The sequence below is a fragment of the Schistocerca piceifrons genome, chromosome 2 (genome assembly GCF_021461385.2).
Source record: "Schistocerca piceifrons isolate TAMUIC-IGC-003096 chromosome 2, iqSchPice1.1, whole genome shotgun sequence".
NCBI lineage: Eukaryota > Metazoa > Arthropoda > Insecta > Orthoptera > Acrididae > Schistocerca > Schistocerca piceifrons.
Window position 1 is genome coordinate 973,552,076 of NC_060139.1, and position 27,427 is coordinate 973,579,502.

Consider the following 27,427-nt stretch of genomic DNA (forward strand, 5'->3'; position numbering starts at 1 on the left):
TCGGCAACGTGATGTACGACGTCACGCTCCCGGGGCCCTGTTCTCAAACGTAATTTGAAGTCGTTTCTGAAAGTTTCCCATTCCATATCATCGAAATTTTGGATTATAAAGCGTCTCATAAATATCTGATTCTGTTAATGCCACCGGTATGTCATAGAGGATCACCAGCGGATTTCGCTTTCTTGGTGGCTCACATTTGACTGCCGTATTCAATTTGGTATTATTCAGGATTTTATCCCTGTCTTCCTCAGTTGCTACGTCAACTACTACCACGTTTTTTGTCGCCTTGACTTTATTTATTTTAATTTTGTCCTTAGCAGGGTCAATTGTAGTAGTGAATATTTCCTGTACTTTTTTGACTGTTTGCTCGGGCAGGAGTCTTAAAAAGACCGCCGTGTCCGGCCTTTTGGTGACCTTAGCAATTGTCTCTTTTGTGGTTTGGGGTTTTGTGACTGCTTGTGCAGCCACTGCAGCCCAGGTTTTGGTTGGCTGCTGCCTTAGTCTGTTGTTCTCTTTCTCGAGTTCTTCGAGTCGCCCCTCAAGCTTTGCACTTGCAATAGCCCAAGCGGCGAGCTCATTTTTGATTGCCAGGACTGCAGCCTGGCTGATTTTGCCGTTTTTCACACTCGAGTCAAGGATTTGATTAATTTTGGTATGTCTTTCGAGTGTGCTTTGCTCGTTCTGCTCCGCTTCCTCCTGTGAGGCAGGAACAGTCGCGATCGACGCCCTCGAGGTCGCACTGGAGTCACTCGTCTCTGGTTCAGCCATGTTTGTAGACGAGTGATAAAAGGATGGGAGCCCGTCTCTTGCCCCGGACCGGCTCCTCTGGCATGGGGGGGGGGGGGGGGGGACTTCTGCAGTTCGCCCACCAACCTCGCCCCTAGGTCAAGGGCACTCCAGAGCTGCAGGGTTCAGCGCGCCGTTGCCAGCGCACTGGTCCCCGTCGAAGGCCTCGTCGTCGACGATTTCACACGACGCTCCTCGGCAAGTGCACCCCGCACTCCGGAGAGGCGGATGCACCCCTCGCCCTTCGCCGCCTACTAGCCCGAGCTTCCACCTGAAGGCCAAGGACCCACTCCTACTCAGGTGGTGGGTCGGTCCCCCAGTCGTTCGGCGGTCTGGACCCATCTAACCTTGCCCAGGCGATGTCACCACCTCCTGGGTTTGGCAGAACACGCCCCGGTTACCCAGGGGCGCGGCGAAGCACCCTTGCCGACTCGCGCCGTGATCCCACGCCGACAAACGAAGTCGCCGGCATGCAGAGCACCTGCTGGTCTGTGCCCTGCGAACAGAAAGGGACTGGTGTTCGGTCCCTCGGACACAGCTCCCCCTGTGCCACGCACCCTTCGCTTTCGCATCGGGTTGGGTCGCAGCTCTCCCTTTTGTCGCAAGGCAGAATGCCAAGCTTGTCATCTGGCACCACGGGAAGGCGGAAAGAGCCACTTGGGAAGGAGAGGGTGTAGGAGACGCATCACTTCCCCTGTGAGGACTGCCGCGGCACACACCCGGATGGAAGCGATACGCCCCAGTGCCTTACGGCGCGCCGGCAACGGGCGGGCCCGCGCCAAAACGCGCCGTCGAGCGACTGACCTCACGCCAGACTAATAAAGTTGTTTGTTTGAAATTGTTGTACAGCATTCCGGGAACGCTGCATCCCGTACACACTCTATTAGCGACGAGTGGACACGACCATACATCTGGCGACGAGTCTACAACCGGATTAAGTTCCATCAGCCACGGCCATATTTTGACAGGCGCCTTACCTCTCTCTTGTCTTTTCTTTGTAGGGACGCTCGATTTCCTTCTCCCGTTTCTTGTCGTTTTTGCTAATCAGTGTTTCCAGGTGGGCGTTGAAGAACATTTCTTTCATTTTCTCGTTATTTAGAATTCTTGCCTTGTATAAATTTTTGCATTTGTCTTCCAATACGGCCACCCCACCTTTCAAGCCCCTTTCTCAGACGCTGCAGCTGCAAGCGTTAGATGCCACACAGCTAATGCAGCTGTTTCAGTTTACCCAGATTTATACCCTTCTCAACAGGGTGCAGCAGCTGCTCGCCAACGCTGTGCGCCCGACAGAACCAGCTCCGCCGACTACAATTGCTATACCTCCTTCTCGTAAGTTTTGTGAATGGGGTGTGGAATGGCTCAGGTGGCTCTTACAGTTTGAGGTACACGTCATCGCGCACAACGTACCAGCTACTGTGAAACTTCCCTATCTATTATCAGTGGTGGGAAGTGCAGCTTTCTTCCTCATTCAAGAACTCTTTTCTCGCGCCACTCCAAATGAACAGTCATAAGAAACGGTGATCTCTTCGCTAACTACATATTACGAGTAAAAAGTGAATGTGGCAGCAGCTAGGTATCAATTCCTCAATTGCAAAAAACGGTCAGAAGTAATATATCGCGAGTGAGTCACAGATTTGCAGGTTCTGACAATAAAATGCTAATTTTATTGTGCTTGCCTGAAACCCCCACTAAACCTGCTGGGCAGAACAGGTAATAGGATTGTGGAAAGGACCAAGGGTTGAAGTCAGTTTTTGCTTCTGATTGCCATTTATTGTAATTTAGCAAATCTTTCACGGCTGAAGGCCTCCAACAAGAAATCTTAACAGGATAAAAATCCAATTAAGATAGCAATAAAATAATTCGAAAAACAACATACGCTAAGTGCAATACAAATGGCTGAGGGCAACAATTAAATTTCAAAACTTCAGAATATATTACCATAGACCTTTAAAGGCAGAAGGCCAGCATGTTTATTCTTGAAAGGTAAATTTAAAAATTAATTCTGCAAAACTTTAAGAAACAAACAATAACCACAAGCCTAAAATTTAAAATAGCTGACAACAGCTAATTAAACACCGGTGGCACTCAGAAGGCCTCCAAGGAGGTAGGTATGCCCTCGTTCACTTAGGTCAGACAGGAGGTGAGCCCAACTATACTTGATGCGTCGGAACCCAACCAGGGGGCAGCCACGGACCGACCGACACAACTACTTTCTTCCCCTCAATCAGTACATGAGAACCCTAACCGGCAATGTTACAAACGTGATAACCCATAATGGAGTACGCATTTGCTGTCAAAACTACACACAATGTTGAGCAGCGACAACAGGTAGAAAATGACGCTGCCTGAAATTACGTTTGTGGCCAGGGTAGGTAACCGGAACACTAACGGCCACTAGGCAGAAAATTCCGCTGGCACACTTGAATTTGAAACACGATAGTAGTTAACTCGCTCAAAAGAACACTTCCTGAATTTACGTCAGTGCCCTGGGCAGGTAACCAGAACACTAACGGCCACAAGACAGAAAATTCCACTGGTGCTCTCAAATCGTAGTCGACCATAATAGTTAATTGTACCGCATGGCGGCTAAATCTCAGCAGTAGAACCACTCGGTGTTGCTCACCACTCCCCCCAACAGCAAATCACTGAAACGAACCACCACAACACGAATAGATGTAGCTTGGTTAGTTGAAATCACTCCTCAACTTTGGCGTCCTGGGTCAATGAATCACGAAGCTCGTAGCGATCGGACAGCTCCACACACGCTCCAACACTGCGCAGTGGCTGCCAGCGGCCCCAGCCGACTGCACCGCTCGGAGATAACTTCCCTCGTCCGCAACAACCGACCGACTCCACTCAGAATGACAACATCTAAAATCGTCGTCAGTAGACATAACGCCAACTACACACACAACCTGTCGAACACTTGCACGAAGAGCTGAACGATACACAACAGTAACTAAGCATGCACGAAGACAAATTGGGAGTCGATGCGCGCGCGCACACACACACACACACACACACACACACACACACAGCCGACTCATGAACGATCGGCGAGCCAAAACGCGTCGTCCAGTTGGACGACAGATCGACGATCCACCAACACCGTGGCCCGGCTCAAGTGATGGGTGGCACCAACGGTCGGGCGAGCCATGTCGATGCAGACCTCACTGCTCCAACCCGACTACACTATAGTTCAATTCTTCTATCTTGGCGGCTCGCGGGAGATTGCTGCGTTGCCAGTTGCACACGACGCACGCGCCAAGAGAAGCAGCGCCATAGTATAGCATAGTTCGCAAGCTTACGTTTAGGGGGGAGCGCGCAGTTCATGAAGTAATGCCACCACGGCCGCATTAAGCCTTTCGCTGCTACAGAGACATGCTCCCCGCATTCCGTGCTATGCGTAATTTTGTCACTGCACTGCTCGCCTGTGCACACACACTTTTGTTGCAGTCGCGAAAGATGGAATATTTCTCAATTACATACGACACCTATGTGGTACTTAAATTAAATGAGATATTGTTACACAGAAAATTTTATATGAAATTTAGGTATCTTGTCCACATTTCATTCTCAACATTGTGGCAACTAAAATCGACCATACGGAAAGTATACTCTATGGACATTTACCTCTGCAAACTGTTCAAAATTTCGTACAATGGTTTACTATATTTAATGCTGCACAATAACTGGGTTGAACATCGAAACAAAATTAAGTTATTTATGGGGGGAAGGTATCAGTTAAGAACATGTGTAAAAATCTAATTTTTGGGCCAAATAGTTTTTGTGAAATCGAATGACAAGTGTGTCAAAGCAGTGAGAACACCATGTGTCTGCACAGGCGAGCAGTGCAGTGATGACAAAATTGCGCACAGCGTGGAATGCAGGGAGCACGTGTCTGCAGCAGCGAAAGGGTTAATGAAGAGACAAAGCACTAGAAATTTCAAGAAATTGCATTCAAACGAATAAAATTCGTGAAGTAAGACGCTTCAATATTGTTTTTAAATAAAGAAAGTAGTAAGCACCGCACAAGGTTTGAACTCTACACCTTTCGCTTACTAATCTAACGCCTTTTTTTTTTTTTTTTAATTCTCATTTTGTTCATTTTCGTTCGTTGTATGTGCTCGGAGCGGACGTCGTAACACATCCGTTTAAGTTCGTCTTTGATCGGTTACCTCAGTTTTTTTTATTACAGAGGGCTGCTAACCCTCTGACCGAACATGCTGAGCTACCGTGCTTGCTCGTCTTAACCGTTACGCTACCGCAACTCGTCCTACAATGTAACACCACGAGATATCTAACAGGTCACGCAAAATACTGACAAACACGGTTGGTATGATTATGAATTACTCACACTTCGTCGAAGTACAATAGGAAATAAACAATTATGGCTGTTCTTCATTGCGAAAAAGCGGTTCGCGAGATTGATACAAACACCTTTCCTTGCTATCGCCTGAATTAGAAGACTTATTGCTTGTTTGCTTTAATTAATTAATAGAATATGAAGCAATTGGTATAAAGAATGCTTTTTCCAAACTTTCTATAAAAGAAAATCTGCTATCAAGACATTGCTTTTGTTCTATTACTTTATTTATGACTGAACGTTTCTAAAACTGAAGACACTCGTCCGTGCTCTGCTCTGCAGTCGATATCTGGCAACGTCGTTCTCTGTTCATTGGCTGACTGTGTTTTGTGTCGTCAGATGCGCAGAACAAACCTAAACTTGGCCGCCAACATATATGACGCGCACTTTAGTGCCGCATTGCAACACCCTGACTGGCAGGTCCGGACTGCGCTCTCGACGCATCCCGAACCCACTGGCAGCCCGAACTCCCAATACGAACTCGAGACGTGAACTTCCCTACGACAGACAACGACCGGGAAGTAATAGCAGTCAAGCACAGATACTACGAGAGGGGATATATCGATAAGCGCTGCTAACGCCGCTCACGGTCAGGCAAAACAGCAACTCAGTGACAGTAGTAATTTAAATTAACGTAGTGAGGTAGAAGTACGTTTAAAAAAACAGGGTGTAAAACACGTAATTGGCGGGAACACGAGCCACGCACAGCTCATTGCCGTTCTTTATCCTCAGATGTAATGTTGCGTGATGCGATCGTGTACAATGTGCCTGTTTTCAAAATAAGAGAACAGATTTTACAGCAGTCTGATCCATGATTTCAGCAGTAGTGCAAATACTAGACCAGCACGATTCCGATGCCTTGTCGGCTCATACATTTCAGCAGATAATTGTTTGTCGGGTCCCTTCGCTGTGATCACCCCATTCCGCACCGAGGGTGTGCGCTAGCAACGCCAAATAAAGAGCTTTCCACGACACGTACGCAGTTCCTAAACAGGCGGCTACGCAGGCGAACAAAATTAACTTTTGCCGTCGCTGTTATACAGGGCACAAACGCCATGACTGCCCTTCCCGACAAGCTCAGTGTTACGCTTGTGGTACGAAAGGACATGAGCAATCCGTATGTTTGCAACTGAACAAACATGAGAATTTAGCCCTCTCACAAAACACTCGTCACAAGGTCCATGCCGGCCAGGGTGGCCGAGCGGTTTCAGGCGCTACAGTCTGGAACCGCGCGACCGCTGCGGTCGCAGGTTCGAATCCTGCCTTGGGTATGGATGTGTGTGATGTCCTTAGGTTAGTTAGGTTTACGTAGTACTAAGTTCTAGGGGCCTGAGAAGTTAAGTCCCATAGTGCTCAGAGCCATTTGAATAAGGCCCATGTTATCAGTGAGGTATATTCAAAGTCTGCGACTAGCAAACGTGCAGTTACGTCAGTGATAAGTCAGTCAAATAAACTATTTTTTCATTTACCTATTTGTGGGGAACTTGTGAAATTTCAGTTGGACACGGGTAACTCTATCGCATTGCTAAATCGTCACACATACGAACTGTTAGGCTCCCCACACCTATCTAAAACTAGCACGCAACTGACGGCTCATAATCGACAAGACATTCTCACTCTGGGAACATGTACTTTGCCTGTTATGTATCACTTGCATACGCAACAGTGACTTTTACAGTGCTACAATCACGCTAGTGTGAGAACATATTTTGAAACTACAATGAAATGAATACCCGTAGCTGCATACAGGCGTTGATATGTCAACGGGGACAGTTGGAAAACGTGCTCCCCGACCGGGACTCGAACCCGGGATCTCCTGCTTGCATGGCAGACGCTTTATCCATCTGAGCCATCGAGGACACGGAGGATAGCGCGACTGCAGGGACTTACCTCTGGCACGCCTCCCGTGAGACCCATGTCGGACATGTCCGAAAGAACAGAGACCATCTTCATGTATAAACATATGTTGACTTGACACTCTTGACTTTTTTGGTTTTAACATTCAGGAGAATGTGTTGTCAGTGTCTGCATTCAATGTAAAGGACAGTGTAGCTGCCTTGCTAAAAGAATTCCCAGAACTCTTTTCTTAAGGCTTAGGCAAAGCTAACAATTTTATTTCACATATTACGATACGGCCAAGCTAACAAACAAGACTGAGCCGAAATTTTGCCGGGACAGAATTGTTCCCATTGCGTCATGGGACAAAGTTGCTGCTGTACTTAAAGAATTGGTTCAAATGGCTCTGATCACTATGCGACTTAACTTCCGAGGTCATGAGTCGCCTAGAACTTAGAACTAATTAAACCTAACTAACCTAAGGACATCACACGCATCCATGCCCGAGGCAGGATTCGAACCTGCGACCGTAGCGGTCGCTCGGCTCCAGACTGTAGCGCCTAGAACCGCACGGCCACTCCGGCCGGCCTAAAAGAGTTACAAGATAGCAGAGTTATTGCGCCCTTATCAGCTACTCCATGGGCAAGTCCACTGGTTTTGCTCCCCAAACCTTCAGATCACATTTGCGTCTGTGTTGACTTCAAGTCTACAGTCAACACACAGAGTGTGATTGATACTTATCCATTACCACGCCCATAAGATCTTATGGACAAATTAGGCGCTGGACGCTACTTTTATAAAACTGAATTGCGCCCCGCGTATCTTCAAATACCGGTAGATGAAGAATCTCAAAAAGTGTGTGTAGTAATTGCTGTTTAGGGCTTTTTTAAATATTTGCGTTTGCCTTTTGACAGTGTTTCCGTAACCGCCATTATGCAACGGTATTTTTTGGAACAGCTGACTGCACAAGTTACAAACTGTTAAAGTTATTTGGACGATATTGTAGTGGCAGGTCGTACACCTAATGAAAATATTGCAAATTTAGGTGCTTTGTTTCGTGTGCTATCTGATGCAGGATTGAAGTGCAGACTGGACAAGAGCGTTTTTTTTGTTTTTTTTTTGTGAAATAAGTGTTGCAGTAACTTGGTTATGTCATAAACAGTCAAGGTGAGCATCCTTTGCAGTCGCATTTGTTAGGCATACGAGACTTGCCAGTAACTCGTAATATCACAGAATTGTAGTCAGTTTTAGGAAACATAAACTATTATATTCTGTTGATACTGAATGCCGCACAAATGGCAGCTCCATTGTATCGCTTACGTCTGTCCTTTGTTTGGACAGATGGGTGCCAAGTAGCTTTTCAAAAACTTAATGCTGCAACGCTCAGTGATCGTTACTAAGTTCACTTTCATCCTGACAAACCAGTGCTAGTGCAGTTTACCCTTCGTCTTATGGAATCGGTGCAGTTCTTTCGCACAGAGTTGGCGATAATAGGGCGCCAATACTTTGCACGTCCAAGCCGGCCGCTGTGGCCGAGCGGTTCTAGGCGCTTCAGTCTGGAACCGCGCGACCGCTACGGTCGCAGGTTCGAATCCTGCCTCGGGCACGGATGTGTGTGATGTCCTTAGGTTAGTTAGGTTTAAGTAGTTCTAAGTTCTAGGGGAATGACGACCTCAGATGTTAAGTCCCATAGTGCTCAGAGCCATTTGAACCATTTTTTGCACGTCCACGTAGCCTCGCTATACACAAAAGTGTGATTATTGTTCAGTTGACAATGGACAGTCACCTGTAATGACCCTGAAGTTTTGCAAAAAGAAGCGTTGCAGTTACTTCACCAAGGATACGAGACAGTTACCGCGTCGACACTGTACGTGGCAGGGCATGGACGCCCAAATAGAACAAACGACGTCACAGTGTCACGCAGGTGCTGAAAATCAGTCCGCTCCGCCTCAAAAATTTTCTGCTTGGTCTAAGTCGCAATCGCCATGCCAATGTCTGCACATAGAATTTTCGGGACATTTTTGGAACACTCACTGGATGATTGTGTTAACTCATATAGCAAGTTTCCTTTTGCTGTGCCAGTGAACTCACAACGTAATATAACACAGTTCAGGTGGTGTCCTCCACGTTTTGCCTCGAAGGTTTATCTGATGTCGTTGTGTCAGACAACGGACCTCAGTTCACGTCAAATGAATACGAAACATTCTGTGAACGCTATGGCATACTGCATCTAACTACTGCACCGCTCGATGCACAGTCAAACGCCGAAGCGGAACGTTTAATCGGAACACTGCAGCAGCAGATGACCAACATTCGCTCCGCACACACCAGGGATCAAGCCTTGTTACTGTTTCTCGTCTCGTATTGTTCGCACCCACGAGATGGACCATCGCCGGCGGAATTGCTTCATGGCCGCCGCCGTCACACAGTGCTCCACCTGCTCCCACCCTCCTCAGCATCCGGCGCCGCAGGAAGGCCGCAACTATCGCTTCGCCCCGCGTGATATTGTCTTTCACAGGGTTTTTAGCTGCAGCAGACTGTGGGCGCGAGGCGAGATCATTCGTCGACTAGGCCCTTGCGTGTATTTTGTTTTAGGTGCGGATAGTTTGCAGCGCCACCAACAAAATTAACTTCGCCCGCCTCTGTCACGTACACTATGACCCTCCCCCCCCCCCCCCCCCCCCCGATTCACTGGTCCAGCGTGACGGTCCGTCGGTCCGTCGCTTTGGGGGGGGGGGGGGGGAGGTGGAAGGAATGTTGTGGCGTAATCACAGACGCCCCGGAACGAAGATGCGAAGCGAAAGACCAGAGAAGGCAGTGAAGAACCGGCGGCCAATGGTGCGCGGAATCGGACCGCACCGCGGCAGGCGCGCCCCCTACAACAGCGGCATATAAACGCAGCTCCTGCTAGCCTTGGCAGCACATGATCGCCCCGAGTCTGCAACGTGATTAGTGCTACGCTGCCAGTATCAAGTGTTTCCTTGGACTCTGTCTATAGCAAGAACTGTTCTGTTTTCACGTCGTCTTTCGCTAGCCACATCTGCTGTAAGGAAAGTTAAGTGTTGTCAGTTTGCTTTCTGGAAATAAAACTACTAATGTTGTTTGTTTGAAAGTGTTGTATAGCATTCCGAGAACACTGCATCTCGTAGGCACCCTATTAGGGACGAGTGGGCAGGATCTAACACATTACATAACAATAATTCCATTATTTACAGTATTTAAACCAACAAGCATAATTTAAACAATGCCGTTCAAAAGTTCACATAACTGAAATACGTATATAAATTCTGAGAATTTATATGACAGATATACGATTATAAATTAGTAATACTACAGACTGACAGATCGATACAGATAAAAAATAGGGAAAATATAGGTGTTACAGGTGACTTTGAAGAATCGTGGAGACGCGTATTCGAAAGTACACCGATCCTCGCTTCGCACCTATATGGATGTCAAATTGCACCAAAATTGGCATAGTATTCCTGTGCTCCAGATTCATAGATTCAAAAATCAACTCTCATTGTCATCTGACACGTTTCCCGAAGTAATTATGCTTTCTGTCTTATACTGGAGTCCCTTTGTCATATCGTCTCACTTGAGCCTCTACTACTCCAACAGTGAAGTCTTCACTCTTATAGAGGCCTTCACTGTAAATTTTCTACCTATCCGCTGTCACCTCAGCCTTGTGATCGGAATTTATCTTGCATACTTAATGTTGACACTCTCGCTTTTAACTGTACCGAACCCTGTTTAAGCTTTTCTATGTGCTGTAACATTCCTTAAGGTGAATGTTTCTTCTTCAGTTTCTTCACATTTTTTCTACAGCCATTTTTCCGTGGTTTCCTGTACTTCATACTTATTTCATTCTTAAGTGACTTATATTTGGTGACTTGTATTTGTCTGTTCCTGTCTTGTCCAGAACATTTTTGTTCCTTCTTCATTCGTGGATCACTTGAAACAACTATCTTACCTATGGTTTCTCCGCAGTTGCCTTCCCTGTACCGACGAATATTTTTCTCCAACTTCTGCGACTGCCGTGTTTAGAGACGTCCAATCCTCTCCATCTGAACTGCTTACTGTGATATTCTTATTCCAGTATCTATAGCCTGAGAAAGCTTCAAAAGTACCTCATCATTTCTCAGTACCTGAGTATCTCACTTCTTTCCATATTGATTCTTCCAGACGATTCTCTTCACCAAGCTGTGATCCGAATCGTTTCATATATTCTAATGTCTGGTTTCGATATCTTTGTGTAATATTAATATAATATAGCTGAAATCTTAATTTTTTAACAGTGTGTTCACTATTTCAATCTGAAATTTATTGCAGAACCTATTTATTCGTCCCTCCCTCTCAGTCCTAGAGCCGAGCCCGCATTCAGCTATAATTCCACTTTCTATTCCTTACCCTACCGTAACCTTCCATCACACATGATTGTTACACTCCCATCGACCTTTACGTACAATTACAAATTGGATATCCCCATACACTTTCTCTCTCTCTTCTTCTTCTGCTTGTGACTTCGGCATGTATACCTAAAGTGTAGTTAGTTGTGATGGTTTATTGTTCATTCCGATAGGAATGATCTTAGTACATGTTCAAAGTACCTCACACTGTGCCCTACCTTCCTATCCATGAAGAATTCTACTCTTATTTCACCATGTACTGCGTCTGTTCCGGAAGCTTAGAGGTATGCCGGCACGGTAGCTCAGCGTGTTCGGTCAGAAGGTTAGCTGCCCTCTGTAATAAAAGAAACTGAGTTAATGGGTCAACGACGAAATGAAACGGGTGTCTTGCGACGTCCGCCCCGAGCTGATGCAACGAACGGAAAGATACGAGAACGAAAAAAATGATTAAAAAAAGTGGTTTAAAAAAGTCAGCGCGACGGATTGCCGTCCTACGGGCCCGGGATCGATTCCCGGCTGGGTTACAGATTTTTTTCCGCTCAGGGACTGGGTGTTGTGTTGTCTTCATCATCATTTCATCCCCATCCGGCGAGCTGGTCGCCCAATTTGGCGTCGAATGTAATAAGACCGGCACCAAGGTGGACGGACTTGCCCTGCAAGGGGCCTCCCAGCCAATGACGCCAAACGCTCATTTCATTTCACCATATACTGCTACTCTTATTACTGAAATGACCTGAAATCCTCCTCTCGCCATTTCATTTCACTGACAACCAATAAATCTAGTCTGAGACGTTGAGACATGTGAGGTAATGGGCGAGTTGTGGCACTCTGAAAATATTCTGAGTTCGGAGTTGGCGTGGCCGCGCTGGAGCCTTCCGGCGGGTCGTGGCGCGGCAGCAGCCAGAGGGTGGTCCAGCTGCATAGCTGCATGGCTGGGAATTCCATGGTGACACTGTGTCGATGGAAGAGACATGCCGGGAGTGCCAAAGATGGCAGACTTTGAAACATTAAAGGCAGACAGTTCGTATAGATATTAAAAGTAGCCAGATGGATCATGATACCTCAAAAAGAAACGTATAGATTACCATTACTTGTACGACGATTCTGATAGTGTGATCATATTTTCAATATCTTTATTAGTTAAAAGTTTAGTATCTGACGATAAATTATACAAGTAACACCCAGCAATGAATTTCCAAAATCTAAACGGCTCATCCAATTCTGTCGTTAAACGTGTCTGTGGAAAGCTATTAGTGTAAACCTAAATTGGTATAAATTACAGGAATGTAACTTGAATAGTACATGAGTTACTGGAGGTCATCGTGGCCGATTACTACCGATCGCGTCAGGCCGTAAGTACTTCACAGTTACACGAAAAAACGGTAGCAGCACGGTTATAAATATATTTATTCGTCCATGTCTTTGTTTATATCCTATAATTCATGAAGAAATTGGTCAAATATTTATTGTGTTTTAGAAAGCACAGAGACGTTAGGCTATTGGCATACTTTTGCTTGATAATCCGTTGGTATATGTTTATTTAATTTGTTTATGTAGATCGTGTTTATGGTCCAGCCACAGGAATATTTATTTAATTTCAAGTTATTTAAATGTAAATCCAGTATTTATAATGTATCCATTATATCTGTGAATGTGCGCTAGCTTGGGGACATGACGGAAGCGCTATCGCCAATCACAGCGCTCGTGTATGGGGAGACTGGATGGAAGTGGGAGGAGCACGGGAGAGGACAGGAGAGAGTGCTGGACGCGACGGCGCGACGGACGCACGGTCGCCAGAGAGACTAGTAGAGTGTGGAGTTTTGCGTGTGGTCGCAGCGAATAGAAATATTTCGGGGTGCCGACCTGTGCTCTTGTGTGACTTCTGTGGCTTCTGCAGTGAAAACTTAGTATGCGTTCAGAAGTGAATATCTCGCGAGCTATGTTGTTGTTCGTAACTAATTATGCGAAGTAGGACTATTGCTTCCCTGTTACTCAACTGATGTTTTATTTAATTGCTGGACCATCAACCCCAATGAGTGTTTTGCAGAAATATACCGTATTCTCAAAAGTACTTCTACTATCGTACTCATCGTATAAAGTCGTTAAGATAGTACCTGCAGATTTATTTAATTGCACTCTTTCATTTATAAATTTATATGTTACATACATAATTCGCAATTGCTGAGTGATAGAAACCTTCGACCATTCGATTCATGTGTGTATTCTTATCGTATACTCGCATTCGGGAGGACGACGGTTCAATCCCGCCTCCGGCCATCCTGATTTAAGTTTTCCGTGATTTCCCTAAATCGCTCCAGGCAAATGCCGAGATGGTTCCTTTGAAAGGGCAAGGCCGACTTCCTTCCCCGTCCTTCCCTAATCTGATGAGACCGATGACCTCGTTGTCTGGTCTCCTTCACCAAAGAACCCATCTCTTATCGTATACTGTAGACTCAACAGTATTTGGCTTGTATTGCGGCAACTACGTATCCCAGCCCCTAGACAACGAAACCAGCCAAAACTTTTAGTATTGCAACTCTAAGTCGGAGGGTACGTAGTTCAGGGCCACCACCACTCATTTCATCATATGATTTGAAAGCCCGTAGAAAATACATTTCGGTGCCACATTCTGGCTTCTGACATGCCGTGCTCAGACTCGTGATATGTTACGTTGGTTATTCAGTCTTCTGGCAGTTCCCTCCATGAAATCCGAAGGGGGATTAAACCGGAATCTTTTTCCAATGCAGATATCATCATGACACCTACAAGCAGCACGTCCAGTGGATACACGTGATGTGTCTTTAATACAGCAGTTTTCTCCGCATAGACATGCCATTCATCATTGCTGGTACATCCGGCTTTTGGCGGCAGTTCCAGTACGTGTTTTCATACAATGAATGCTCCATTAGTTTCCGTAATAGTAATTCATTACAAGTGTACGTGACGAATATTCATGAACAGTTTCAGATGATCATCTCGTAATTTTGCCCACATGATAAAAAGCACACTTATATCGCTGTTCTGGACTCTGGTTCGTTGGTTGATTCAGGGAGGGGGACCAAACAGTGAGATCATCGGTCCCATCGGATTAGGGAAGGATGGGGAAGGAAGTCGGCCGTTCCCATTCAAAGGAACCATCCTGGCATTTGCCTGAAGCGATTTAAGGAAGTCACGGAAAGCCTAAATCAGAATGGCCGGACGCGAGTTTGAACCGTCGTCCTCCCGACTGCGAGTCCAGTGGACTAAGCAATGTACCATCTCGCTCGGTGTGTACTAGACTCTCATTTCGGCCTTAATGGGAAGGTTACTGCAAAGTTGCCGAACTTGTAAGCTGTTCTGGTGCCAGTTTTTCTTGGAATCTGGCTCGAAATATTGTTTGAGTATGAGTCCTGAACTGTTCCCTGCGAAGTACACTACTGGCCATTAAAATTGGTACACCAAGAAGAAATGCAGATGATAACCGGGTATTCATTAGACAAATATATTGTACTAGAACTGACATGTGATTACATTTTCACCCAATTTCGGTGCATAGATCCTAAGAAATCAGTACCCAGAACAACCACCTCTGGCCGTAATAACGGCCTTGATACGCCTGGGCATTGAGTCAAACACGCTTGGATGGCGTGTACAGGTACAGCTGCCCATGCAGCTTCAACACGATACCACAGTTTATCAAGATTGGTGACTGGCGTATTGTGACGAGCCAATTTCTCGGTCACCATTGACCAGACGTTTTTAGTTGGTGAGAGATCTGGAGAATGTGCTGGCCAGCGCAGCAGTCGAACATTTTCTGTATCCACAAAGGCCCGTACAGGACCTACAACATGCGGTCTTGCATTATCCTGCTCAAATGTGGGGTTTCGCAGGGATCGAATGAAGGGTAGAGTCACAGGTCGTAACACATCCGAAACGTAACGTTTACTGTTCAAAGCGCTGTCAATGCGAACCAGAGATGACCGAGACGTGTAGCCAATGGCACTCCATACCATCACGCTGGGTGATACGCCAGTATGGCGATGACGAATACACGCTTCCAATGTGCGTTCACCTCGATGTCGCCAAACACGGATGCGACCATCATGATGCTGTAAACAGAACCTGGATTATTCCGAAAAAATGACGTTTTGCCATTCGTGCACCCAGGTTCGTCGTTGAGTACACCATCGCAGGCGCTCCTGTATAAGATGCAGCGTCATGGGTAACCGCAGCCATGGTCTCCGAGCTGATAGTCCATGCTGCTGCAAATGTGGTCGAACTGTTCGTGCAGATGGTTGTAGTCTTGCAAACGTCCCCATCTGTTGACTCAGGGATCGAGATGTGGCTGCACGATCCGTTACAGCCATGCGGATAAGATGCCTGTCATCTCGACTGCTAGTGATACGAGGCCGTTGGGATCCAGCACGGCGATCCGTATTACCCTCCTGAATCTATCGATTCCAACGCTAGCAGCAATGTCGCGATACGATAAACCGCAACCACTATAGGCTACAATCCAACCATTATCAAAGTCGGAAACGTGATGGTACGCGTTTCTCCTCATTACACGAGGCATCACAACAACGTTTCACCAGGCAACGCCGGTCAACTGCTGATTGTGTATGAGAAATCGGTTGGAAACTTTTCTCACGTCAGCACGTTGTAGGTGTCGCCACCGACGCCAACCTTGTGTGAATGCTCTGCAAAGCTAATCATTTGCATATCACAGCATCTTCTTCCTGTCGGTTAAATTTCGCGTCTGTAGCACTTCATCTTCGTGATGTATCAATTTTAATGGCCAGTAGTTTGTGAACAGGAATGAACCAGTTCTCGAACGCTATACTAACTTTTCACAAATCCCGCAAAGGATGATTGCAATGAACGAACGGTGGGTAATGTGACGGAATCGTGTAGGAGATAGTGTTGTACCTCGAGCACAGTGTACCTAGGAACACATGAAGTTTTAAAACTAGTTACATCAAGTGTGGATTTCATCGATAGGTTCCCATTACGTACTCTGAAACGGAAGAAATCTACCATGGAATCTACTTAGGCTATGTAAAATAAGAGGTATAGAACGTAAATTTCTCGGTGTGTGTGTGGGGGGGGGGGGGGGAGAGGGAGTAAAAACAAAAGCTTTTCTTTTCTGTGACGCAACTGGTGAATTCATACTGTTACTCTCAATCATCTGCATACATAGTTACTGTGTCTATCGTACTTGGGTTTAGACGCACTCATTTGACCCTTTCAGAATAGAGTAATAGCAAAATACACACTTAAACACAGAACTTAGAAGATATTCCCGACTACAACAGTTTTAAATTTGAATAGTTTATTTGTTCATAGCAATATGACCATGTCGCCCCTTGGAATGGTTTTTGACATTTGGGGAAATCTTAATTGTCTGGGGTAACTTTTGTAATTTAAGAAAAATGCTGCATCACACATTTCATACAGGAATAAGAAAATAATTAAACCTCACCTACAAGGCTGGCTAGAGGCAGCAGCCCGAAAAGTGTTCCTAGTACGACACTCCCCCAACTGTGAGATCAGGCTGAGGGCGATAGACTCGTCTTTACAGATATATTCTTAACAGCAAATCTATTACAAAAAAAAAAAAAAATGGTCAAAAGGGAGTATCAACAGATAACTTTCATCTTTATGTAATGTATTATACTTTTAAGTGTTACCTTAGAGTTAATATATTTCTGCATACTTCTACATCCACGTGGAAAATATAGATTTCTGTACAAATCAGTGTGTGACTCATCATTATGACAACTACTGTTACTAGTACTTGTTGGAAAAATTTTCCAGATTTTTTGATGCGGTATTGTTACTAAGTCAACTTATGTCACATATAATAGGAGCTATAGAATGTTCGTATTCTCAGTGAGGATGGGATGGTTTTTTTTTTTTGTGGGGTTTAAGGGCGCTCAACTGCTGAGGTCATTAGCGCCCAGTCACTGTTGTTAGAGCACATGGAATCTAGTAAAACTCAAGGGGAAGGGGGGGACACCAGAAGGACCTGACAAGGATGCAGATAAAATAAGTAAAAAGGTTAAATGTCTTTGGACAAGCCAGTTAAAGTTATAAAACGCAGAATACGAGCAGCTGCTCGAGCGTCATCAGCTAAAACATCTGGTAAAGTAGATGGCAGGGACAGGACAACACGAAATTGACTAAAACGGGGACACGACAATAAAACATGGCACACTGTTAATGCCTGACCACAAGGGCACTGCGGGGCTGGGTCACCGGAGAGCAGGTAGCGGTGGCTAAACCGGCAATGCCCAATCCGCAACCTGGTCAGAAGGACCTACTCACGCCGAGATGGTTGGGAGGAGGTTGTCCAAGCAGTTGGGAGCGGTTTGACTGCCCGGAGCTTGTTTCCTTGGAGGGATGACCAAGCATCCCACCACAACGACACAAGCCTCTTACACACATCCCCACGAACGTCAGATGACGGGACACAATGGGCGGCTGGCCGAGGCAGGAGGACTGCAGCCTTGGCTGCAGCATGCGCAGCCTCATTCCCAGGCACTCCTACATGTCTGGGAACCCACAGAAAGCTGACAGGAGAACCATTAGCAGCGAAAGAATGGAGGGACTGCTGTATCCGTTGAATCAAGGGATGGACCGGATAGGGAGCTCCAAGGCTCTGAAGAGCACTGAGTGAGTCAGAGCAGAGTACGTACGATGAATGGCGGTGGCGGCGGGCATACTGAACGGCCTGATGGAGAGCAAAAAGCTCGGCTGTAAAGCTCGAACATTGGTCGAGGAGCCGGTATTTAAAAGTGGTGGCCCCGACAACAAAGACACAGCCGACACCATCGTCAGTTTTGGAGCCATCAGTGTAAATAAAGGTGTGACCGGCAAGTCGAGCACGAAGTTCGACAAACCGTGAGCAATACACTGCAGCCAGAGTACCCTCCTTCGGGAGTGAGCTGAGGTCGAGATAAATATAAACTGGAGCCTGGAGCCAAGGTGGTGACGGGCTCTCACCCTCTCTGAAGGTGGTAGGGAGGGCAAAATCCAATTGCCGAAGCAGGCGACGGAAGCGGACTCCGGGAGGCAGCAGGGCAGACACATACAACCCGTACTGACGGTCGAGAGAATCGGCGAAGAAGGACTGGTAAGAGGGGTGGTTGGGCATAGACAACAGCTGGCAGGCATACCGACACAGCAGTACGTCGCGCCGGTAGGTCAATGGTAATTCGGCAGCTTCAGCATAAAGACTCACCACAGGACTAGTGTAGAAGGCTCCGGTCGCAAGACGTATCCCCCGATGGTGGATGGAGTTGAGCCGGCGTAAGAGGGATGGCCGAGCGGACGAGTAGACCAAGCTCCCATAATCCAGCTTCGATCAGACAATGGACCGATACAAGTGAAGCAGTACAGTGCGATCCGCTCCCCAAGATGAACCGCTAAGAACTCTGAGGACATTAAGGGAACGTGTACAACGGGCCGCCAAATAAGAGACATGTGGAGACCAACACAGTTTCCTGTCCAACGTGAGCCCTAGAAACTTAGTTGTTTCCACGAATGGGAGAACAATGGGACCGAGATGTAAGGATGGCGGAAGGAACGCTTTATAGCGCCAAAAGTTGATACAAATCGTCTTCTCTTCAGAGAACCGGAAGCCATTTGCCACGCTCCATGAGTAGAGGCTGTCTAGACAACGCTGAAGGCAGCGCTCCAGGAGGCATGTTCTCTGGGCACTGCAGTAGATCGCGAAGTCATCGACAAAGAGAGAGCCTGAGACATTAGGTGGAATACAATCCATAATTGGATTGATCGCGATGGCAAAAAGGGCTACGCTCAAGACGGAGCCCTGAGGCACTCCGTTCTCCTGGAGAAAGACGTCGGACAATACGGAACCCACACGTACCCTAAACTTTCGATCCGTTAAAAAGGAATCAATCAAAAGGGGCAAACGACCGCGTAGGCCCCACCTGTGCATAGTGCGGAGGATACCTCCTCTCCAACAGGTATCATAAGCCTTCTCCAAGTCGAAGAACATGGCTACCGTTTGGCGCCTTCGCAAAAAGTTGTTCATGATGAATGTCGACAAGGTCACAAGGTGGTCATCAGCGGAGCGGCGGCGACGAAAGCCGCATTGGACATTAGTAAGCAGTCGTCGAGATTCAAGAATCCAGACTAACCGAGCATTAACCATGTGCTCCATCACCTTACAGACACAGCTTGTAAGAGAAATGGGGCGGTAACTAGAAGGAAGGTGTCTATCCTTTCCAGGATTGGGTATAGGAACAACGACGGCGTCACGCCAACGCATGGGGACCCGACCTTCGGTCCAGACGCGATTGTAGGTACGAAGAAGGAAGCTTTTGCCCGCCGGAGAAAGGTGTGCCAGCATCTGAACGTGAATGGCATCTGGCCCTGGAGCAGAGGATCGGGACAGTGCAAGCGCACGTTCGAGTTCCCGCATAGTAAAGGGGGCATTATAAGTTTCCAGATTCAGCGAGTGGAAGGAAGGTCGCCAAGCCTCTTCTGCCTCTTTCCTGGGAAGGAAGACAGGGTGGTAATGGGCGGAGATTGAAACCTCCGCGAAGAAGCGGCCAAAGGCGTTGGAGACAGCTACAGGATCATCAAGGACCTCATTACCTGAGGTCAGGCCAGGTACCGTGGAGTGGGCCTTAATGCCCGACAGCCGGCGCAGGCCACCCCAAACGACGGAAGAGGGAGTAAAACCGTTAAAGGAGCTGGTGAAAGAGGCCCAACAAGCTTCTTTGCTGTCTTTGATGACTCTACGGCATTGCGCTCGGAGTCGTTTGTACTCAATACAATTCGCCACCGTAGGATGTCGGCGAAAGGTGCGTAAAGCATGTCGTCGAGCACGGATAGCATCCCTACAAGCCTCGGTCCACCAGTGGACGGAAACGCGACGTGAAGAAGAGGTAGTACGAGGAATGGAACGTTCGGCAGCATTGATGATAACAGCCGTGAGGTATTCGACCTGACTGTCACAACTGAGAAAATCGTGGTCCGGAAAGGTCGCCAGGGAGGAGTAAAGTCCCCAGTCAGCTTTCAGTATGTTCCAGCGCGAAGGACGTGGGGATGGGGTGTGGTGCAGGAGACGAACGACACAGGGGTAATGGTCGCTCGAATAGGTGTCAGAAAGGACATACCACTCGAACCGACGGGCAAGAGTGGTAGAACAGATCGAGAGGTCCAAGTGGGAGTAGGTATGAGTAGAGTCCGAGAGGAAAGTCGGGGCGCCGGTATTGAGACAGACAAGATTGAGATGGTTGAAGACATCCGCCAAGAGTGAGCCTCTTTGACAGGATGCAGGAGAGCCCCAAAGGGGATGATGGGCATTGAAGTCGCCAAACAATAAAAACGGTGGGGGAAGCTGAACGATCAGGTGCATCATGTCAGCCCGACTAACAGCAGATGACGGTGGAGTGTAGATGGTACAAACTGAAAAAGTAAAAGCAGAAAGAGTAATACGGACAGCTATTGCTTGGAGTGGGGTGGTCAATGGGATGGGATGGTAACGAGCAACATGACCCCACCATGAGCTGGGATACCGTCCACAGGGGTGAGATCATACCGCTCCGAGGTATAGTGGGTAAAGGCAATACGGTCAGTCGGGCGCAACTTGGTTTCCTGGAGACCAAGGACGAGCGGACAGTGCAGGCGGAGGAGCAGTTGTAATTCCTACCGATTAGATCGAATACCTCTTATGTTCCAATGTAACAAGGCCATCGCTAGTCAAAAAGTTGGGGGAACGAGACGGGGGAAGAGCTGGTCACCTCGATGGCCGTGGAGGGCCAGGTTGCGAAGGAACAACACTACAACCGGCGGGAGGCGGATCCGGTTCCATCGAGTCGTCGCCAGCTGCGGCTGCTGTCCCTGGTTGTGTAGGAGGGGCAGCATCATTTGCCGACGAGAGGCCAGCTGAGCGCCTGGCAGCAGAGCGTCCCGGCGAAACTGAGGACGGCCGGGAGCAGCGACTCACGGATGGAGCGTCAGACGAAACGCGCCGGGGTGGAGAGGGGGATAGAGACTTCTTCTTGGAGGCCTTCTTGGAAGGCCGAGGAGGCTAAGGGATGGTGGGCTGCACCCGAAGAAGGTCCTCACGCGCTGGGTCCGTTTTGGAACGCCGGACCTCAGAAGCTGGGGTCCGGAAAGTTTCCCCGATAGACGCCTGAGAAGAGGATCGCTTGTCAGGTGGCGGGGGGAGAGGAGGAGGAGGAAGGGTGGCCCCTGGGGCAGAGGGGGTGGGGGCCACGGGGAGGAGGATTTGGAAGGGAGGGATTTGGGAGGCGGAGGCAGAGCCCCCTGATGGGCAGAGGAGGCGGAGGGGGGACAGGATAGGGGTGAGGATACCGCGGAAGGAGTGGACACAACTGAGGCAAACGAAGTGGTCAATGGCACGGGATGGAGGCAGTCATACTTCTTCCTGGCCTCAGAATAAGAGAGCCGATCCAAAGTTTTGATTTCTTGTATCTTCTTCTCCTTCTGATATGCGGGGCAGTCTGAGGATCTAAGCGAGTGGACGCCAGGACAATTAATGCACCGAGGTGTTGGGGTGCATGTATGTGCCTCATGAAGAGGACGTCCACAATCGCCACAAAGGGGCTCAGCCTCACACCGTGACGACATGTGCCCAAAGCGCAAACACCTAAAACAGCGCATAGGAGGCGGGACGTAAGGTCGCACGTCGCACCGGTAGCACATCACCCTTACCTTCTCCGGGAGAACGTCCCCCTCGAAGGCGAGGATAAAGGCCCCGGTGTCAATGCGACGGTCTTTGGGGCCGCGCTGGACTCGCCGGACGAAATGCACGCCGCAGAGCTCCAGGTAGGCCCTGAGCTCCTCATCAGATTGTAGCAGGAGTTCACGATGAAAAATAACACCCTGCGTCCTATTTAGTGCCAGATGTGGGACAATGGATACTGGGATGTCCCCTAGGCGGCCGCACGCCTGGAGCGCCGCCGACTGTGTGGCGGAGGTGGTCTTGATAAGAACGGACTCTCAACGCAACTTGCTGAGAGCCTCGATTTCCCTGAAGACGTCCTCAACGTGCTGAACAAAGAACATGGGCTTGGAGGTGGCGAACGTCCCCCCATCGGTTCGAGAACAGACCAAATAGCGGGGGAAGTACTTCGCCCCAAGCCGGCGGGCCTGTCCCTCCTCCCATGGAGTGACCAAGGGGGAAAGGGCAGGAGAACCAGAACTAGAAATGGTACCTTTTCTTTTGAAAGACTTGGCCGCAGAGCGACCTGATACGTGTTGACGTTTCATCTGCGAAACGTCCACCCCGATACCACCCACTCCGACCAGGGGCTCTCCCCACGGGCGCCACCCAGCCGCAGCAAGGGCCACCTGGCAGGAGGACCATTGCCGGGAGTCCTGATGCCCCAAGGAGACGGGCATCTACTCCTTGGCCGACGTGGGGAGGGTGCAGCTCAGGTATCGGCAGTACGATCCCTGTGTTGTCAGGGGGCTACAACCTAGAGGGTACATGACGACCCCACCACAACGGGCTGGCTACCGTGCTGGATTTCTGGTGCCATGGAAAGTCCATCATGATCGCTGGTGCAGATGGAGATGCACTATGGGCGTAACTTGGACAACCCATCAGGTGTTTAGGCCCAATTAGGGGAATAGTGGGTATGGTTACAACGCCGGTGCAATGCTGAGTGCCAAGGCCTTAGTGCACTTAGGACCAGTGGTACACCATGTAAGGTGTCCTTCCCCAAAAGGCTCGTACTTCTGTAGAATTTTGAAAAATGGAGGTCAAACCCCAAGGGGGACCATCACACAGAAGGCCGAAACGGTTGAAACTCCTTTTAGTCGCCTCTTACGACAGGCAGGAATACCTCGGGCCTATTCTTACCCCGGACCCGCAGGGGGGGGGGATGGGGGTGGGGGGAGGGAGAGGGAGTAAAAGCGAAAGCTTTTCTTTTCGGTGACGCAATTGTTCCTTCCAAACTGTTACTTTCATACCATCTGCAGGCGTAGTTATTGTGTCTGTTGTACTTGCGTTTACACGCACTCATTTGCATATTTCAGACAGTTTGCTCTTAAAGACTATGAAACGTCCCCTTTCAACAATTATACTTGACTCTGCTTAAACTGACACACAATATTTTAAGCGCAACGCAATCTGACTTTCAAAAATCCCTACAAAAAATGGCCCTGACTAACATTAACCTACACGTTTCACAAATGACTTACCTCACAAAAATCTTGGTTACTCGAACTACTGCAATACAGCGAGCGCCACTACTGCCAGCTAAATAAAAGATTCAAACTACAGAAGGCACTAACTACTGATAGGCATAGTTAGCAAATGAAAGATTTTAATAGGGAACAAAGAATGTATTTACCTTAATAGTCATAATATATGTAGCAGTTCATGACATCCAGTCTTACAAATTTCAAAACTCCGCCATCTCTCTCCCCACCTCCACCACTGCTGGCGGCTCACCTCCAACTGCGCAACGCTACGCACTGTTCACATCCAGCTGCCCAACACTACAATGGCAGACAACAATGCAAACTAGCCATAGACTGCACACAGCACAGCCAGTGATTTTCATACAGAGCGCTACGTAACGTTGCCAATAAGAAAACATCAACAGCCTACTTACATAGCCCCCATGCTCCCCACAAAAAATTTTACAAATTGTTTTGGGCAGTGGCCAATAATGATTTGATAAAATTTTTCATAATTACAATAACAAAGATATCAAATGCACACACTTATTGATACAATGTTGGTCAAAAGCTAAAACTTTCTCACAGTGCATAAAGACAGTCGTGATCGTTCATCACAGTGAAATAGCAGTGTTTTTCTCAAAGTCTGAGCAGTAGAAGAAAATGCACACAGATGTAGTGGATTTCCATGCAGTCTTGAAGAAGTAGTGTTGTCCTTCCAAAGAAAAGACAGTGCTGACTCTTGGCATACAGACAGGTAATGGGCCACAACAGAGCAAACCCACTGCAGGTTTGAAGGACATTGGTAGGTAGGTCATCACAGAATAGACCCACTGTAGTCCTGGTAGAGAGTATGGTATTGGTTCGCCACCAGAGGTGCAGACCCACTGTAGTTCTTGTAGAGATGGCCAGCAGCCATCTTCTGCGACTGTGCAGGTGCACAATCACCATCGAAGAGCCTTGCAGACAATATAGCAAGTCCATAACCACCACTTGTGCACTCACAAAGTTTTTGGAATTGTCCTTAGAACCAGCAATGCTGTTATCCAGTCCCTAGCTGAATTATTAACACACGTGCAAACACTATCAGTCCCTACTTCTCACATATTGTCCATATACTATGACCAACAGGAACGTGTGCAGTGAAATGTAACTTACAAGTTACTTAATTTGATGAACTGGTGTCAATTACAATTTTATAACATAAGAATACAATAACAAAGGTACAAAATACATAATTAAAGAACATAACAATACAGATAACATTTGTAGTAATACAGGCTTTACAAAAGAATAGAAATATACATATACATTAGCGTTACAGGAATTATGACATAAGTACATACATAAAGATCAGAATAACTTTTGAACATCACCTTCGCATGTGTGCAACAAAACAGAATAAATAATGTCTAAACATCTTTTCAAAGTAAATAACATATTATCAGAAAAATTCTACAGTGTAACTCTCATCATATAAACACATAAAGACAGGAAGAACACAAATATACAAGAGTACGCAAACACATAGTGGAATAACAGAAAGGGAAAGGGCAGGGTTTGTTTTACTGCAGTATCTTGCAAACAAAACTTTCTTTACTTCTTGGAGATCTCCCTTCGTTCTTCATTATTTCAAAAAGTGCTACCTATACCTGCTTTCTGTACTTTTTTCGTAAAACTTCTCAATGCATTTCTTACAATTCATCGCAACTCATTCTCTTATATAGTCTACCCCCTCTTAAGCTAACTTAAATCTACTGAGCTCAGATGCTAAACTAAGGGACGAGGCAATGCAGCAGCATAAAACAATTAATACAAACAGCAATGAAAAAAATGGTAACTGTCAAAGCAAGCTGCAGTGAATCTAAATTACCAAGCAATGCAACATTACAACTAATATGAGCCAATGTGCAGCAACAAGAAAAATAAATCAGTAGTAAAACTAGCTTAACAGAGTAATACAAAGTGAAATTTAGTAGCACTATGCCTGGCAAACAGCAGCAGCAAATGCAATAACTTATATCTAAACATGACAAAGATCAATCAGAAAAAATATTACACTAAAGATGGCCATGTCTAATACCTATGTCACATCTTAATACTAGAGAGATGCATTACGATACGTTACTGTAGCAGACAAGTTACCAAATCGTTTAAAAAATTATTTATGCAGTTCCTGTGAAGGGAAATGTCTATTTGTGCTCTCTTTTCTAAGAAAGTACACCATAAATGTATTCTTTCCTGGGTCTGTAGACAGAAAATAGTGATATTAGTACATCTACTAAATTTTATAATAACCAATGCTGCAGTGCAGCTACAAACTAGATATTAAACGAAATGAGCATATATATATAGTCTATATAGAGCAATGCATGAAACGTCATTCACTAGGCAAATGGCGTCTCCAAAGACAAAAGAATCTCTCAACTAGAAAGACAATAAATGTAAAATGTTTCTCATAATTACATTAGGCATTTCAGTAAATATCATAAATTAAGAGCTCCGCAGTGTAATTGTATGTTTTCAAGTTTGAGTGTGTCGTATTTGCGATGCTTTCTACAAAGAAACATCAATAGCGAGGATGATGGCCTCCCTCTTTTTTTTACCTGTGCCTCTGAAAAGGCACACGCTAATGGCTTTTTCTCCAGGCGTCTGACACAGCTGGCCACTCAAGACGCATTACGTCAAGGTCACTTGGCTTTCTTACCGAAATATTTACGACACCAGTTTGCACTACTGTGACAGTCTGATACAAAAATTTCACAGTTAGAGAATTTTCGTTGCAAATCTGTAGAAACAAAATCCTATAAATATAACAGTGTCCGAAAAATATTCATCGACATTGTGATACATTCACGCATTTAGACACATTTCATTTCATAACTCTTAAAGTACGATTCTTGGTTTCCAACATACTTTTTCACAAGTCAGAGTCCCTAACCACTACTCATTATTCCTTACCTTGTTGCACATATACATATTCGTCGACACTTCTTCAATATTTCATCATAATTAATACATAGCATAATCAAATTCCTCATAGAGCATCAGCTTATTGATCATAAACATACTGCAACAGTGTAATACACATCGTCATCATAACATCATAAAACCTCAGCCAAATCTCAAAAGAGGCATAGCTTTCTGCAATAATGTCAAAACCTAAACAAAAGTTCTCTGCTCATTTCAATAGTGTCATCTACCTCTAACGTACTTCAAAATCATGCTCCCTTACCAATTACATCATTAAAAGCTCTCATAGTATCACAATGGTTTCGAAAAAATATGAACAGTTCACAAAGTACAGACAAAACACAATTTCATAAGTGTGAAGTTACCCAACTGTGTAATTGCGTGAATATGTGTCACTGATGTAGTAAAAAAATGTTTGTTTCTCTGTTAAATAATCGGATAGCTGCGTAATTTATGTGTTAGAGAAATATGGTACCGATGTGTAAAGTTGTATAAGCAAATACCATATTAGCTAGGGCTCCTTGTGCTTGCCAAACACATGGTACACAAAGTAGGCGTGTACCCCCTGAGGATTAATGTAATTATACCCTCAGGTGTTACAGATTATTGCAATGGAAAGAAACGTATCACGGAAAAACTTTGTATCATTGTACTTCAAATATCTTTAAAAATAAATGCTTTAAGTACAAAATTAATCACTCAAATACGTGTACTGTAGCGCTAAACTGTGCGTCTTGTTGTAAGATAATCTCTGTGGAAGTGTCGTAGTTATCGTCCTCCGAAAGCTAAGTTCTGCAGAAGTCAATGTACTTATCTCATCATAAACGAAAGTGAAATTCTTTGCGTATAGGTATCGTAGTTGTTACGTACCTTACTGTGATCAAGAAAG

At 46.4% G+C, this 27,427-nt stretch overlaps 1 non-coding gene across 1 annotated transcript; it reads right to left on the bottom strand.

Moving 5' to 3' along the window:
- Positions 1–6,937: 6,937 nt before the first annotated feature.
- Positions 6,938–7,011, bottom strand: Trnaa-ugc. The gene has a single exon. It is a non-coding gene; the product is annotated as a tRNA-Ala (tRNA).
- Between the last annotated feature and the right edge of the window lie 20,416 nt (positions 7,012–27,427).